The sequence below is a fragment of the Cherax quadricarinatus genome, chromosome 74 (genome assembly GCF_038502225.1).
Source record: "Cherax quadricarinatus isolate ZL_2023a chromosome 74, ASM3850222v1, whole genome shotgun sequence".
NCBI classification, from domain to species: domain Eukaryota; kingdom Metazoa; phylum Arthropoda; class Malacostraca; order Decapoda; family Parastacidae; genus Cherax; species Cherax quadricarinatus.
The window spans coordinates 607,501-616,720 of NC_091365.1; the positions used below are offsets into that span (position 1 = coordinate 607,501).

At 38.6% G+C, this 9,220-nt stretch overlaps 1 long non-coding RNA gene across 2 annotated transcripts in view; it reads left to right on the forward strand.

The window, feature by feature from the left end:
* The window catches only part of LOC138854908 (uncharacterized), a 7,033-nt gene extending 6,389 nt beyond the window's left edge, over positions 1–644 (forward strand). For both annotated transcript variants that reach the window (XR_011394066.1, XR_011394065.1), the window contains exon 4: positions 84–644. This is a non-coding gene — a long non-coding RNA (uncharacterized lncRNA). The remainder of the gene's footprint in view (positions 1–83) is intronic.
* Positions 645–9,220: the final 8,576 nt, after the last annotated feature.

Consider the following 9,220-nt stretch of genomic DNA (forward strand, 5'->3'; position numbering starts at 1 on the left):
GGAAAAAGTGAAGGGAGACTTCTAGGTTAGGGAGAGGACACACACACTTATATATACATATATTGTATTGCTTTCTTTGTCAGCTGTGACTCAGCAGCAGTTCATGAAGCTGAAGGATCTTCAGACAGTAAGTTTGAGAACACTGAAGTCAGCTTGGGAACGCCATCTGGTCAGATTATGGAAGCCTTTTCACATTTCTTTGTTGTCTTTGCTCTGGAGAACCAGCTGCAATACTCTAGCCACTCAGGGAGTGGAAAAATATTCCAGCCGAAGTCAACCATCCTTCAAGACCCTTAGAAGACTCCTTCAAGACCCTTTTAAGAGTCCTTCAAGACTCCTTCAAGCCCCCCCATACGAGAGGCCAGTACTGCAGCACAGAAGTACCATTAGGTTAATCACCAGAGTACCAGCACTACATGAGCACAGAAGAACTCAAGCAATGTGACTGTGGTTATACCACGGCACCTTGAACCTAACCATGGCACCGTAGCTCTAACAACTCCATAATGGCTTTAACCAGGGTACTGTGGTTAAAACCACACACACACACACACACACACACACACACACACACACACACACACACACACACACACACACACACACACACACACACACACACACACACACACACACACACCACATACGAGTGAACTGGATATTGTGGACCCTAATGTTCCAGATATATAATGGAAGTAACTCTGTCCTGTTCCAGTCACTAGTGAACCTCTGAAACGAACCTTGTGAACCCAAATGTTCCAGTTGTTCCTGGTAGTAACACCGTCAGTTTCAGTCACTAGTGATCCATCTTTTCACTCCATCTCCTTTTACTACTAATACCCCAATCCATCACACTACCTAGAAGGAGAAGTGAGCTTATTGAGCCTTCTCTCTAAACACTAAACCTCTCTCTCCTTCTCTCTACTGAAAGAGAGAGCTGAGAGTTCGTTACTCAATCTCTCTCAAAACACTGATACTTAATCCATCACGTTATATAGAGGGATAAAGGAGTTCATTAGCCCACTACTCCAGTCACCAACTCACCATCCTTCACATTACATAGAGGGAGGAGGTGTTAGTTCATTACTCCATCTTCCCCCATACAAAAAACTCCTTCCCTCACACTACATAGAAGGAGAGGTGAGAGTTCATTACTCCATCTCTCTAAACACAGGTTTTCCCTCACACTATATAGAAGGAGAGGTGAGAGTTTATTATTCCATCTCTCCAAACACACTGTATCCCTTACACTACATAGAAGGAGAGGTGAGGGTTCATTACTCCATCTCTCTAAACACTATCCTTCACACTACATAGAAGGAGAGATGAGAGTTTATTACTCTATCTCTCTAAACACTATCCTTCACTCTACATAGAAGGAGAGATGAGAGTTCATTACTCCATCTCTCTAAACACTATTCTTCACACTACATAGAAGGAGAGATGAGAGTTCATTACTCCATCTCTCTAAACACTATTCTTCACACTACATAGAAGGAGAGATGAGAGTTCATTACTCCATCTCTCTAAACACTATTCTTCACACTACATCAGTGGTTCCCAAACTGGGGGTAAATTACCCCCTGGGGGTAATTTAACCATTTTTGGGGGGTAATGGAGGGGTGACAGAAAAAAAATTATGAATTCTGAAAATCAAGAAAACAATGCGGTACCCGGTATGAGGATTATTGTTAACTTTGTCTTAGTATATAAAGTTGTAAAGTAAACCTATTATAAGTAAGTAATAAAGTTAAACCAAATAACAATAAACATCAAAAACTAATATACAGTATTAGAAAAGAAGAAATATATAGCTAAGTGTGTGGAAACCCAAAAGTATTTTGACAAGTATGCTTCAGGACAAAAGTCACTCAGTAGCCCAGATCGACCTGTCCAGTACGCGTCACTCACTTCCTGAGGCTGCCTCTATTTCACACTGTCAGTTTATCTGTGAGCATCAGCCGAGGTAGACATAAGCTGGTATGTATGTGTACTGCCCTGTGCAGTATATAGTTAATATTTACCCGCTGTTACTGTGAATTTGTAGCTATTATTAATTTTATATATAATGTATGTGTGGTTCTTACGTTTTCAATGGTTTTGCTAGGATTAGCAGAGTATGCGAGGCTGTATACGTTCACGTTTAGCCATGCTTTATGTGGCATGTTAAATTGGGTAACAAGCTGAAAAAGTTTGGGAACCACTGCACTACATAGGAGAGATGAGAGTTCATTACTCCATCTCTCTAAACACTATCCTTCACACTACATAGAAGGAGAAATGAGAGTTCACTTCTCCATCTAGATTATATTTCTCTCTCTTATCGTCTCTTCTTCCCTTCTCCTCTTCTCCTTCTTGCCTCTTCCTCCTTATCTCCCTTCTCCTTAAAGTCTCCCTGATTTCTACTCTGCTTACTCATTCGCCCTTGATGTCGGGGAAGGGCTCTTGATCCAAGAAACTGGATGACCTCCTATTCCTCAGCACTACAGGTTTAGCGCTTCCCCTTCGGTACAGACTAATTCTCTTACCACAATTCTTACCACAATTCTCTTTACCACAATTCTCTTACCACAATTCACTTTACCACAGTTCTTACCACGATTCTCTTTACCACAATTCTCTTACCACAATTCTCTTACCACAATTCTCTTTACCACAATTCTCTTACCACAATTTTGTTACCACAATTCACTTTACCACAATTCTTACCACAATTCTCTTTACCACAATTCTCTTACCACAGTTCTCTTACCACAATTCACTTTACCAAAATTCTTACCACAATTTTCTTTACCACAATTCTTACCACAATTTTCCTACCACAATTCACTTTACCACAATTCTTACCACAATTCTCTTACCACAATTCTCTTCACCACAATTCTTACCACAATTCTCTTACCACAATTCTCTTACCACAATTCTCTTACCACAATTCACTTCACCACAGTTCTTACCACAATTCTCTTTACCACAATTCTCTTACCACAATTCTCTTACCACAATTCTCTTTACCATAATTCTTACCACAATTCTCTTACCACAATTCTCACCACAATTCTCTTACCACAGTTCTCTTACCACAATTCACTTTACCACAATTCTTACCACAATTCTCTTACCACAATTCACTTAACCACAATTCTTACCACAATTCTCTTACCACAAATCTCTTACCACAATTCTCTTACCACAATTCTCTTACCACAATTCACTTTACCACAATTCTTACCACAATTCTCTTACCACAATTTTCTTTACCACAATTCTTACCACAATTTTCCTACCACAATTCTCTTACCACAATTCTCTTACCACAATTCTCTTACCACAATTCTCTTACCACAATTCTCTTTACCACAATTCTCTTACCACAATTTTCTTACCACAATTCACTTTACCACAATTCTTACCACAATTCTCTTTACCACAATTCTCTTACCACAGTTCTCTTACCACATTTCACTTTACCACAATTCTTACCACAATTCTCTTACCACAATTCTCTTACCACAATTCTCTTACCACAATTCACTTTACCACAATTCTTACAACAATTCTCTTACCACAATTTTCTTTACCACAATTCTTACCACAATTTTCCTACCACAATTCACTTTACCACAATTCTTACCACAATTCTCTTACCACAATTCTCTTCACCACAATTCTTACCACAATTCTCTTACCACAATTCTCTTACCACAAATCTCTTACCACAATTCACTTCACCACAATTCTCTTACCACAATTCTCTTACCACAAATCTCTTACCACAATTCTCTTTACCACAATTCTCTTACCACAATTTTCTTACCACAATTCTCTTTACCACAATTCTTACCACAATTCTCTTACCACAATTCTCTCACCACAATTCTCTTACCACAATTCTCTTACCACAATTCACTTTACCACAATTCTTACCACAATTCTCTTACCACAATTCTCTTACCACAATTCTCTTACCACAATTCTCTTACCACAATTCACTTTACCACAATTCTTACCACAATTCTCTTACCACAATTTTCTTTACCACAATTCTTACCACAATTTTCCTACCACAATTCTCTTACCACAATTCTCTTACCACAATTCTCTTACCACAAGTTTCTTACCATAATTCACTTTACCACAATTCTTACCACAATTCTCTTACCATAATTCACTTTACCACAATTCTTACCACAATTTTCCTACCACAATTCACTTTACCACAATTCTTACCACAATTCTTACCACAATTCTCTTACCACAATTCTCTTACCACAATTCTCTTACCACAATTCTCTTACCACAATTCTCTTACCACAATTCTCTTACCACAATTCTCTTACCACACGACATCTATGTTCGTAAGCTGTGAATTGTTCCAGCCACTGTATTGTGACTTCTGTTCTTCTGTTCTATGAACGTTTTGCTCTTTGAAACGTCTCCAGAGACTAATAACAAGAACATTTCACCCTTCTTTGAAATATGTATTCCTGTGACGTCATATTCTTAAAAGTATCGTTCTAGGAGTATTCCATAAGTATTTTATAAATATTCCATAAGTATTCCATAAGTATTTTATAAGTATTCTCTTGTTTATAAATCTCTAAAACTTATCAAAAATCTCTTGTTCAAATATAAGAATAAATCACGAACGCAAAACTGAAGAAATTTAGTCTATAGGACTCAAATTTAATGTCTTTGGAAGAAACATCTTGAGGGATACGTTTCGCCAGGTGTTGGAACGTCAGTCGTGGCGATACGTCGCACACAAGTGTCGTTTCCCATAAATATCCGAAGCAGAAATTATACTGTCTCGGACTTGCTATAATTAACGTCACAAATTATATACACTGATGGTCAACAAACATGTTGCAGTGCAACAACCGGGTTGTTGCACTGCAGATTGAATTGTTTTTCACAGTGATGGTACTGAAGATGTGACACTGAGCTTGGCTCCGTCATCATTACTGACTCAGTGTCATCCCGGGAGGTACCTGATTCTTGTAATGACTCTACTGTTATGGTCAGGTCAGAAGCCCCACACACACACACACACACACACACACACACACACACACACACACACACACAAATATATATATATATATATATATATATATATATATATATATATATATATATATATATATATATATATATATATATATATATATATATCTCTATATATTTATATATATCTGATGTTGGAGTAGCCAGACTTAATCTTAGTTACAAGTACTTCTGGCAGTCTGTGAAAGAATAAAGAAATTTCAAGCGTTTTCGTGACTTCTCACATTATCAAGGAACTATATAGTTCCCTGATAATGTGAGAAGTCGCGAAAGCGCTTGGAATTTCAATATTTTTTCACAGTGGTTGTTTTGCATACTCTGATATCACCTGTCTACTGTGATCTTATTGCATATATATATATATATATATATATATATATATATATATATATATATATATATATATATATATATATATATATATTGCAGAATCTTGGTGTTAAGTGTTTATAACCAAAGAGAAATTAATGCAAAATTTTTGTGTGTTCCATAACACATAAATTTAATGTGACACCGAGAGCATAGCCAAAGAGAATAAAATAGAATGTAACATTGATTTTTTTCTGCCTCAATCATTAAAAATATTACTAAAGTACGGATAAAACAATGAACTCGAATGTTTTGTGAATGTAATGAGAGGTTCTTGTACTATAGATCCGTAACCCACTTTCATAACATGATTCTTAAAAATTTCACCGGAACAACCTGTAAACAGACTGACTGATGTTGTAGTAGCCAGACTTAGTCTTGGTTACAAGTACTTCTGGCAGTGTGGCAGACACACAGACTGACTGATGTTGTAGTAGCCAGACTTAGTCTTGGTTACAAGTACTTCTGGCAGTGTGGCAGACACACAGACTGACTGATGTTGTAGTAGCCAGACTTAGTCTTGGTTACAAGTACTTCTGGCAGTGTGGCAGACACACAGACTGACTGATGTTGTAGTAGCCAGACTTAGTCTTGGTTACAAGTACTTCTGGCAGTGTGGCAGACACACAGACTGACTGATGTTGTAGTAGCCAGACTTTGTCTTGGTTACAAGTACTTCTGGCAGTGTGGCAGACACACAGACTGACTGATGTTGTAGTAGCCAGACTTAGTCTTGGTTACAAGTACTTCTGGCAGTGTGGCAGACACACAGACTGACTGATGTTGTAGTAGCCAGACTTTGTCTTGGTTACAAGTACTTCTGGCAGTGTGGCAGACACACAGACTGACTGATGTTGTAGTAGCCAGACTTTGTCTTGGTTACAAGTACTTCTGGCAGTGTGGCAGACACACAGACTGACTGATGTTGTAGTAGCCAGACTTTGTCTTGGTTACAAGTACTTCTGGCAGTGTGGCAGACACACAGACTGACTGATGTTGTAGTAGCCAGACTTTGTCTTGGTTACAAGTACTTCTGGAAGTGTGGCAGACACACAGACTGACTGATGTTGTAGTAGCCAGACTTTGTCTTGGTTACAAGTACTTCTGGCAGTGTGGCAGACACACAGACTGACTGATGTTGTAGTAGCCAGACTTTGTCTTGGTTACAAGTACTTCTGGCAGTGTGGCAGACACACAGACTGACTGTTGTTGTAGTAGCCAGACTTTGTCTTGGTTACAAGTACTTCTGGCAGTGTGGCAGACACACAGACTGACTGATGTTGTAGTAGCCAGACTTTGTCTTGGTTACAAGTACTTCTGGAAGTGTGGCAGACACACAGACTGACTGATGTTGTAGTAGCCAGACTTTGTCTTGGTTACAAGTACTTCTGGCAGTGTGGCAGACACACAGACTGACTGATGTTGTAGTAGCCAGACTTTGTCTTGGTTACAAGTACTTCTGGCAGTGTGGCAGACACACAGACTGACTGATGTAGTAGTAGCCAGACTTTGTCTTGGTTACAAGTACTTCTGGCAGTGTGGCAGACACACAGACTGACTGATGTTGTAGTAGCCAGACTTTGTCTTGGTTACAAGTACTTCTGGCAGTGTGGCAGACACACAGACTGACTGATGTTGTAGTAGCCAGACTTAGTCTTAGTTACAAGTACTTCTGGCAGTGTGGCAGACACACAGACTGACTGATGTTGTAGTAGCCAGACTAAGTCTTAGTTACAAGTACTACTGGTAGTGTGTCAAACACACAGACTGACTGAGGCTGGAGGCAATGGAGATGTCGTTTCTGAGTGCAATGAGTGGTGTGAATATAATGCAGAGAATCCGTAGTTTGGATATTAGGAGGAGGTGCGGGATTATCAAAACTATTATCCAGAGGGCTGAGAAGGGGTTATTGAGATGGTTTAGACACGAATAGAGGATGAAAAAATAACAGAATGACTTCGAGAGTGTATAAATCTGTAGCGGAGGGAAGGCGGGGTAGGGGTCGGCCTAGGAAAAGTTGGAGGGAGGGTGTAAAGGAGGTTTTGAGTACGAGGGGCTTGAACTTCCAGCAAGTATGCGTGAGCGTCTTAGATGGGAGCGAATGGAGACAAATGGTTTTTAGGACTTGACTTGCTGTTGGAGTGTGAGCACGGTAATAATTATGAAGGGATTAAGGGAAACCGGCAGGTCGGACTTGATTCCTGAAGATGGAAAGTACAGTGCCTGCACTCTGCAGGAGGGGTGTTAATGTTGCAATTTTATAACTGTAGTGTAAGCGCACCTCTGACAAGACAGTGATGGAGTGAATGATGGTGAAAGTTTTTCTTTTTCGGGCCACTCTACCTGGGTGGCCTCTGCAAGTGGCCTGCGAGGTCACCGGACCTAACTCATTGTGGCTTCTTTCTCTGGGGGTACGCAAAGAGCACAGGTTACGTACCACCACTACCACTACCTGCAACCCTGGAGGAGCTGAAAATTTCGACCACTGAAGCAGCTCGCATAACACCAGACATGCTGCAGAGTGTCTGGACCATAACACCAGACATGCTGCAGAGCGTCTGGACCGAACTGGACTATCACATCGATGTTTGCCGAGCAAGTAGAGGGGCGCACATTGAGTACTTTTAATGCTACCCTATACCACATGAAACTGAACGAAATCCTGCATCTGAAGCTACTAACTCTGAAATATTATTACAGTAAAGTTACATGTTATACCTGTGTGTGTGTGTGTCGTGCCAAATAGGTAAAACTTGCTATTTTGACTTAAATAGCAACGCAATAATTTGGCAAAAATCATTCTGAACTTAACGAAAAATGTATATTTCATTGTGCTTCTTTATTATAAGTTATTGTAAACTTACCTAAAATATATTTAGCTACATTAGTTTAAATTTAATTGTGCTTGTTATAATAAGGTTAGGTAAGTTTTCTAAGGTTCTTTTGGTACAAAATTATTAATTTTTCCCTTAAACGTATAAGGGAAAATTTTAGAATGGACTTAATTTTAAATGAGTTCTTGCTAATTGACCAGTTCTACCTATTCAGCACGACATTATATATTATATATATATATATATATATATATATATATATATATATATATATATATATATATATATATATATATATATATATATATATATATATATATATATATATATATATATATATATATATATATATATATATATATATATATATATATATATATATATATATATATATATACATATTCCATCGCCTTCACTCTCCATCACTCTCATATTCCATCACATTCATTCTCCATCACCTTCACTGTATCCGGGACTGCATTTCTCGCCTGTCTCCAGCAAAACACCCTCTCCATCTCCATCATTATTCTCCCCCCATCTCTTCACCCTCACCCTCCCCCCCACCCATCACACTCACCCTTCTCCCTCTCATTCACTCTCACCCTTCCCCTCCCCTACCCCATCCACTTCACTATCCATCTCCTACATCCTTCTCTCTCTCTCTCTCCCCCTCTCTCTCTCTCTCATATATATATATATATATATATATATATATATATATATATATATATATATATATATATATATATATGTATATATTTCCAAGGCTGAGGGACTGATTACCTATTTAGTATATAATCCTCTACAAATAAGGATAACCAGATGTAGCACCTGCGTCTAATTGTCTATCGTACGTTCTTTACAAAGACGTAGACTGAAGGGAAGACATGATAGAAGGCATAAGTGGAAGACAAACATAAATGAGGCATAAAAAGGGATATTGTAATCAA